This window comes from Notolabrus celidotus, chromosome 14 (assembly GCF_009762535.1).
Source record: "Notolabrus celidotus isolate fNotCel1 chromosome 14, fNotCel1.pri, whole genome shotgun sequence".
NCBI lineage: Eukaryota > Metazoa > Chordata > Actinopteri > Labriformes > Labridae > Notolabrus > Notolabrus celidotus.
In genome coordinates, this window is record NC_048285.1 from 17,979,026 (window position 1) to 17,986,112 (window position 7,087).

Below are 7,087 nucleotides of genomic sequence, written 5' to 3' on the forward strand. Positions count from 1 at the left end.
TTCTTTGAAAAAAGTCAGAATTCTGAGAATAAAGTCAGAATCTCAGAGTTCTGACTTTATTCTCAAAATTCTGACTTTATTCTCAGAATAATATATAAATATTTTTAATTTGACCTCAAATTTTTATTTTTTTTCACTGGCCCTAATCCTCTTCTGAACAAATCTATGAGAAATCAAACTCGAAATTTTCGAGTTTACAATGTTGTAAATTTTCGAGAAAAAACTCAAAATTTCTGAGATTATAAAGTCATACATTTTCGAGAAAATACTTAAAAATTTCGAGTTTTTAAAGACATAAATCTATGAGAAATCAAACTCAAGCAACCCACTGCATCATGACCTACTTGACAGCCTCATCAAATTGTACTTCCTACTTGGACTCAGCAATAAATAGATAGTTCTGATTCTAGCCCAGGATCGTCACATTATTAGAAGCATCAGGACTTTGAAAAGACATTGCAGGTGTTGTGCCGGGAAATGCCTGCACGCCGAGAATTGCATGCACCTCGTGGGAACGTGCACCACTCATAGTAGAGCTGTCCACTGCAATGTACAGTTTAAAACTCTGTCTCTGTAGCTGAATAATAGGTGGATGCATATTTCGGCAGACAAATCAGTATTGCCGAATTATGCATCCACCTTTAAAGTTAGTGTCTGATGTTTTGTAGAGTCGCAACCTGCTGTCAGCTCATATTTTGGACTTTGTGGATTCATTATTTACAAAAATATGACTTGTTATTGTCTCTGCAGGCATTTCTTTAAAAACTCGAAATTTTTAAGTATTTTCTCGAAAATCTACGACTTTATAATCTCAGAAATTTTGAGTTTTTTCTCAAAAATGTACGACTTTAAAAACTCGAAAATTTTGAGTTAGATTTCTCATAGATTTGTGACTTTATAAACTCAAAATTGTATTTTATTTGTTTTTTCATAATGGCCCTAATACGCCTCCGTAGCTTCCTGCTCTCCGTTATCATTTGACTGCAGTTGTTAGGAGTGGTAAGTTGGGGACACAAAATTAACATAGAACTGGACTCTGTTTACTAAGGTAGCTACATGTTGAACTGATGCTGCTGCACAGCACCTTCAGCCTCTTAACATGAGCTGTCTGTCACATAGGGGCTTTAATGTTCTTTCAATGAGGAAATGGTTTATTTATAAGCAACACTGTTTTCTATTTATTTTGCATGAAAGAATGTGTGTTCATCTTTGCTTGCTATATTTGTTTTCTTTTGAGTTATTTGTGCATTTAATGTAGTTCATGTATAATGCTCTATGTATTTTACCATATAATGTTTTGGTCTTCTTCAAATTTTTCACTTTGATCACTCCTTATTTAGTATTGGGGGGGAAATGAAAAAGCCAAGCACAACTTGACAGTACAACACTGTTCAACTGAATGTTAGGGTTAGGGTTACAATATTTATCTCCAGTCCCTCATAAAAAAAAAAAAATGAATGACTCCTTTCTGTGCTCAATGTGGATTGAAGAGGGAGTTCAATCTTACTCCCTAAACAAACCTTGAAAAACACTGTGCCTGCGAGAGGAATTCACAAGTTTTACATGATGCTGTCCTCCTGCACCCAAATCGGCAGTCTATGATAAGAAAAGCAGTTACACTGTATGAATGCTTGTGACTGTGAGGGTTATGGTAACAACAGTAAAACGAAACTGTAAGAAAGCACTCACTTATAACTGTGTATGTGTCTGTACAACTGTGTTGAACAGACACAAATACTTATCAGAGTAATAGAGGGCTCCAGGATAATGACCCAATTACACAGCCATTGACAATGATTCTCACAGACAAGGACTAACAAAGTAAATAAACACAGGAGCTTTTCTAAAAGTAATTTAGAGTAGATCTAAGATGAGTCAAAAGTTCATCCACATGAATAAAATGTTATGGCTGTTACAATGTCTATGTTTCAGGGTAGCAAAATTTCATTACACAAGTATTGGGAATGTCAGTGATTTGCTTAGGTTTGTGTAACCTTGAATAATTGACTGTGATGGTTTCTTTTACAAAATAGAATCAGCTTTCATGCTCGTTTTTAAGCTACTTTAGATAATACAGCCACAAAAAAGTAAACAAAAAGAAGTAATGACAGTTTAAAAAAGTAAAGAGTTTAACTAAAACAGTCTTTTGAAAGACAAGATAGAGTTCTTTCGGGCAGTTCTGCCACTGCAATTATTGCCTAACCTGAGGAACAATGAATGCAACAAACTTCGCAACACTTCACTAAGCTTTGTTAGCACGGTGATGAATGCTAAACTGTCTGTACAACAATCGTTTCATCTTTGTATTATTTGATCCCGTGTGAACCATCTGCTGTTCGTGCAGCTGGAAACGGATCAAAGAGTGGCGGGATGTGTCAGCACTGATGCCTGCTGCTGGAAAACATGGCCTGTTGTCTGTGTCTGCCAAGTAAATCGCCATTGAGTATGAGCCACATAGGAAGTAGCAGACTATGATATTAAATTCACTACTGCAGAAGAGTCAGAAAAGGAGCAGGGACACTGGCCGGAACTGAGCGGCTACTTAAATTTATTTGCTTTATTTAATTCTGATTGGATGAGAACGTTTTGCAGGGATTTTATCATGTTATAGGAACATTGGTGGTGTTTATTTTACTGTGTTCTCAGCTTTTCAAACTCTATTTTGAGCAATAGATTTTGCAAAGTTTTCTCTTCATTTTAATTTAGGGGTAACTACATAAAAAGACCATGGGAGAGCCTAAGGGAAATTTTTGTCTGTGTTTCTCTGCCAAACTCTTGCACAGTTAGTGTGAAATCTCTCTGTGCAGGGGTAAACGGTCTGGGGAGTATAAGGCTCATAGTTTTTCAGTGATAAATAACTCAGTGATGTCAACTTTCTAAAATAACCAAGAATTACATTCTGTCAGTTCTTCGTACAGTCTTTATTCTCAGTGATAAAAAGTAGCCATAATTATCTAATTAGCGGCAGGGTACACCCTGGACAGGTCACCAGTCCTCCACAGGGCTAACATGTAGAGACATGCAACAATTCTCAGACACACACACCTGTTATTGGACTGTGAGAGGAAGCCGGAGTTACCCAGAGAGAACCACACGCATGTACAGGGTGAACATGCAAACTACACTCAGGAAGGCTCCTGCCCGGCCAGGATTCCTCTTGCTGTGAGGCAATAGCACTTACCACTGCATCACCATGCATGCTTGTATTCTTGAAATCTTTATTATTCAGCATACATGAAAAAAGCCTGATTTGACAGACATGAAAATGTTCACATATAGGGCTACGACTACACATTTGCAGACTCACCTGGGTCTCATGTATATAGGTGCAGTCTCAAGCTTACTCTTGAGACTATAAGCTCAGTAGTACAAATGGCATGGGTTTATTTCTGAGACTTAGGGTTACATCAGTTCATTAGTTTGGCTACCACTGCTCTGTCTTTACATCTCATAATCACAGTCAAACTTTTACTGAATGGAGCTCTAAGTTTCCTTAAATCATCAGTGTGTTTTCATCAACAATGCCTTAACTCTTCTGAAAAAACAAACGCAACTGATTAACTGATTAATAATTCATCCTAATTTTATCCTCTTGCTTGTCCAGTTTTGTTTCTCTAAGTTGAACAGCCTGTTTACGTGTTTCTTATCATGCTATGCTAAGTTTACAGGGTTAAAAAAGAAGAGAATAATTAGGAACTAGCTCTATTTTTATGTCATCATTTAGAAATACAGTGGCTTTATTAAGTACAGTATGTAGCTAAAGTTTGGTCCTGCTCTCAATTTGAAACTGGTCAGCCAGAAGGTGCAAACAAAGATCAAAATAGCTGTAGCAAAGCTGTCATTATGTGTTGAGGCTTTCCTTCCTGAAAACTACATCTCAAGATAAAGCTTCATGAAGTCTATAGAAATGTAAGAAATATTTGAATTGTGAATTCCACATTGAAATCAAAGTATTTTAGGTAATGTGCTACATATTTGTTATTTTTTATCAGAGCTACACAATTTGTTTCCCTGTTTCCAGTTTTAAAGCTAAGTTTAGCTAACAGGCTGCTAGCTAATTATAGCTTTTTGTACCATACAAACATGAATATGGCAAAAAATCATCTCACTTTATGTTGGCAAGTAAGAAAACAAGCGTAACAACTAATAAAGTTGTTCCTTCTTTCATGAACAACTGATTTCTCAAACACCTACATACACAGAGTGACTTTGTTGAATTATGGGGTCTCTATTTTTGCAGCGTTAAAGGCAGAAAAACATCAAAAGTGTCTGCTTTCAAAAACATCCTCACTATCTCTAGTGTTCTGCTTTTTCCTTCCATCCTGAAGCCATCAGAGGTGATATGTCAGCAGAGACGCGAGCTCTGTTGCTCTGTTTTGATGAAAGGGGTCAGTGCTGATAACACGCCATAACACCTCTCTCTCCCAGCTGTGATGTTGTGTTAATAGAGTTTTATGTTTAAGAAAAATCAACACAACATCCTGAACCAGCACACTGTATCATTGACACAAAGAGGGTCACAATTGTTGTTGTTTGACCTCACACTGTATGTTTTGCAAATACATTTTCAATGTGTTTTGATGCAGTTCCTGTGAATTATGCATTGTAAGAGTCTATACAGATAATTATATGTTTTAGAGGACTACAATATTTTCTACATTAATTCATACTGGTTTTCTTTTAAAATCATTGTATGAATGTAAGTTATGGTGTAAACTTGTGTGTTGATGTGGTCATTTCCGTTGTGGCTACAAACAGTTTGTATGGTTTGCAGCGATAGCACCGTCTTAGCCGTTTTCTAAACAACTACATTGTTCAGCCATTCAAGGTCAGCAAATCATGTCCTTATCTTCAAGGCTGCTGTGTGACCTGTGCTGGCACAAGGTGCAGCTATGAATCTATAACCAAACATATACAAGCTTCATAAAAAGAAACATTTTTTTCAGGACCCTCTTCACATTCCTTGTGGACAAATTGGAAGAATGTACCCTTTTCACCCTTTATTTAATATGATACATCCTGGACAGGACGTTGGGGAATATCAGGGGGCAATGGTTTTGGGAATAAGAGTGAAAAAAGAAAACAGAAGCAGGAAAAGTACCATCCCCTCCCCCACAGAGTTCCCAGGGACTACAAAGCCTTAAACTTGACATAGGAGTCTGCTCAAAACTTGGTGACAGGGGGGACCTCTATTGTTGAATTGTACTAGCACAATTCCCTGTAGATGATAATCAAAAATGTATATATGTTTATTTTCTTTTAGGACAATAGTTAGATGTAGAGATGTATATCATTCTGATATTGTTGTGTCAAAATGAGGCTACATTAAATAGCTAGTTAGCTACGCTTTGCAAAAAGAAACTGGAAACAGGGAAACAGCTAGCCTCTGTGCAGAGGAAACAAAATCAGCCTACGAGCACCTCCTAAGCTCACTACATTGTGTGCTTTATTTTTTCGTCATACATGTACGAACATTCAAGTGTAGAATCAACAAATTACTATTTTATGGGACATTTTTGGTCTTCTTTATCTTGGCTGTGAGCAGTTACTTCCTGTGCTTTGTCTAAAATCCCTGCATCTGTAGTGCTGTACCACATTTGTATCTTTACAATGAACCACACAACACAATAATATTGGTGTCCAAAAGGGTTTTTATACAGTGCTATAGCATAAAGAAAGTACATGTATTGTTTCATCCTGCCGGCTCTTTACATCACACTGTTTTGTCCCAGTTACACCTGATGCTGGTTCAGGGGTAGATCTTCTGAACAGCACCATAACACCTACACGACTTTCACATGAACATACAAAGTAAAAATAGCAAGAGATGTATTTAGTTTACATGGGTTAGTAAACTTATGTAGTCGTTGCCCTATATTTGAGTAGTACTTATTCATACAAAATCTAGATTCTCTGGACATCTTTATTGACAGTGACTGTGCTTTGTGTGACAAAATGCTAAATATGACTAATTGCATAATGAAATTTTAAACAGAGAGTGTGCAAATGTCACAAACACTATCTGATGACTTAAGTAAATAGTTTTAAGGTTGCTTATTGCTTTAGGCTCACTTTTTGGACTAGCTTTTTCCCTCCACTGTCAATCTATTTTGTTAAGATAAGTTAACGATCTGCTGTCAAAACTCTGTAATTATCCTAAGGGCAACAAATTATATTAAATAAAGTCGGCACTTGTAGAGAAACATTGTCAGCCATAAACAAGTTTCAGATTTGAGTTAAAGCCCCTGGTCCTCAGCTAAACACCTTTATCTCGACTGGAATTGTCCACACTCAGCTTAAGGCTTGAACTTTCCGCCGTTACATTTTCCACTCCTGATGGACAGATTTGAGTGTCCTTACCATGCACCCCTGCATACGCCATTCTTTTGTGATTGATGACTACACACAGCTTCTGTTTATCTCACCAGGGCCCACAGTGTACTGCTCATGGGCCAAGGAAAGCCTGAAGGAAGGAAAGAGAGGAAAAGAAGTCATTCTTTCCGAGCCACTGAGGCCAGACCCAAGAGCAAGTTGTTTTGGGGGGCAGCCTACTGGGCATGAGAGACGGCTATTGTCTGAGCAGGGGGGGGGGGGCTTTTGAACATGCAATGGTATGGCAAGGGGGCTTTGGGAAAGAGTGGGAGAGAAATTTGAATTGCTGCTAAACTACGTCACAACAGCAGGGATTGTGACAAAGGGACACTTTGATAACTACATGGGCCAAGAACTGAACATCGCTTCTCCATGGTGATTATATGTAATAGGGGGCATTAATCATAATAAATCCACCCACTGACATGTTTCTGTAGTGTCTCAGCCTGAGAGGGTTTCTGTTGAAGAAGAAGACAAAAGTTAGAGGGAGAAAGAAAGTTAACAGCTTCAGTTTACAAATGTAACTTGTTGTCTTTGCTTTGGCCAATTATAACTGAAGAGATCTTCCAACAAGTTCTCCCTTTTAAAACTGGGTCATAAAATCTAGTGTTTTTTTAACATGACTAAATACTAGCCAGAGATAATCTGAATGATTATGCTATCTAAATTAACTTGTAACATTGTTTTTAAAGGAACACTTTTGGGGATCTCTGAT

The 7,087-nt window shown here is 37.5% G+C and overlaps 1 long non-coding RNA gene across 1 annotated transcript; it reads right to left on the reverse strand.

Annotated features, from left to right (window-relative positions):
* Positions 1-5,645: 5,645 nt before the first annotated feature.
* Positions 5,646-6,832, reverse strand: LOC117825746. The gene is made up of 3 exons (XR_004633892.1): positions 6,798-6,832; positions 6,361-6,463; positions 5,646-5,791 (listed from the first exon to the last, which is right to left on the reverse strand). It is a non-coding gene; the product is annotated as an uncharacterized LOC117825746 (long non-coding RNA).
* Positions 6,833-7,087: the final 255 nt, after the last annotated feature.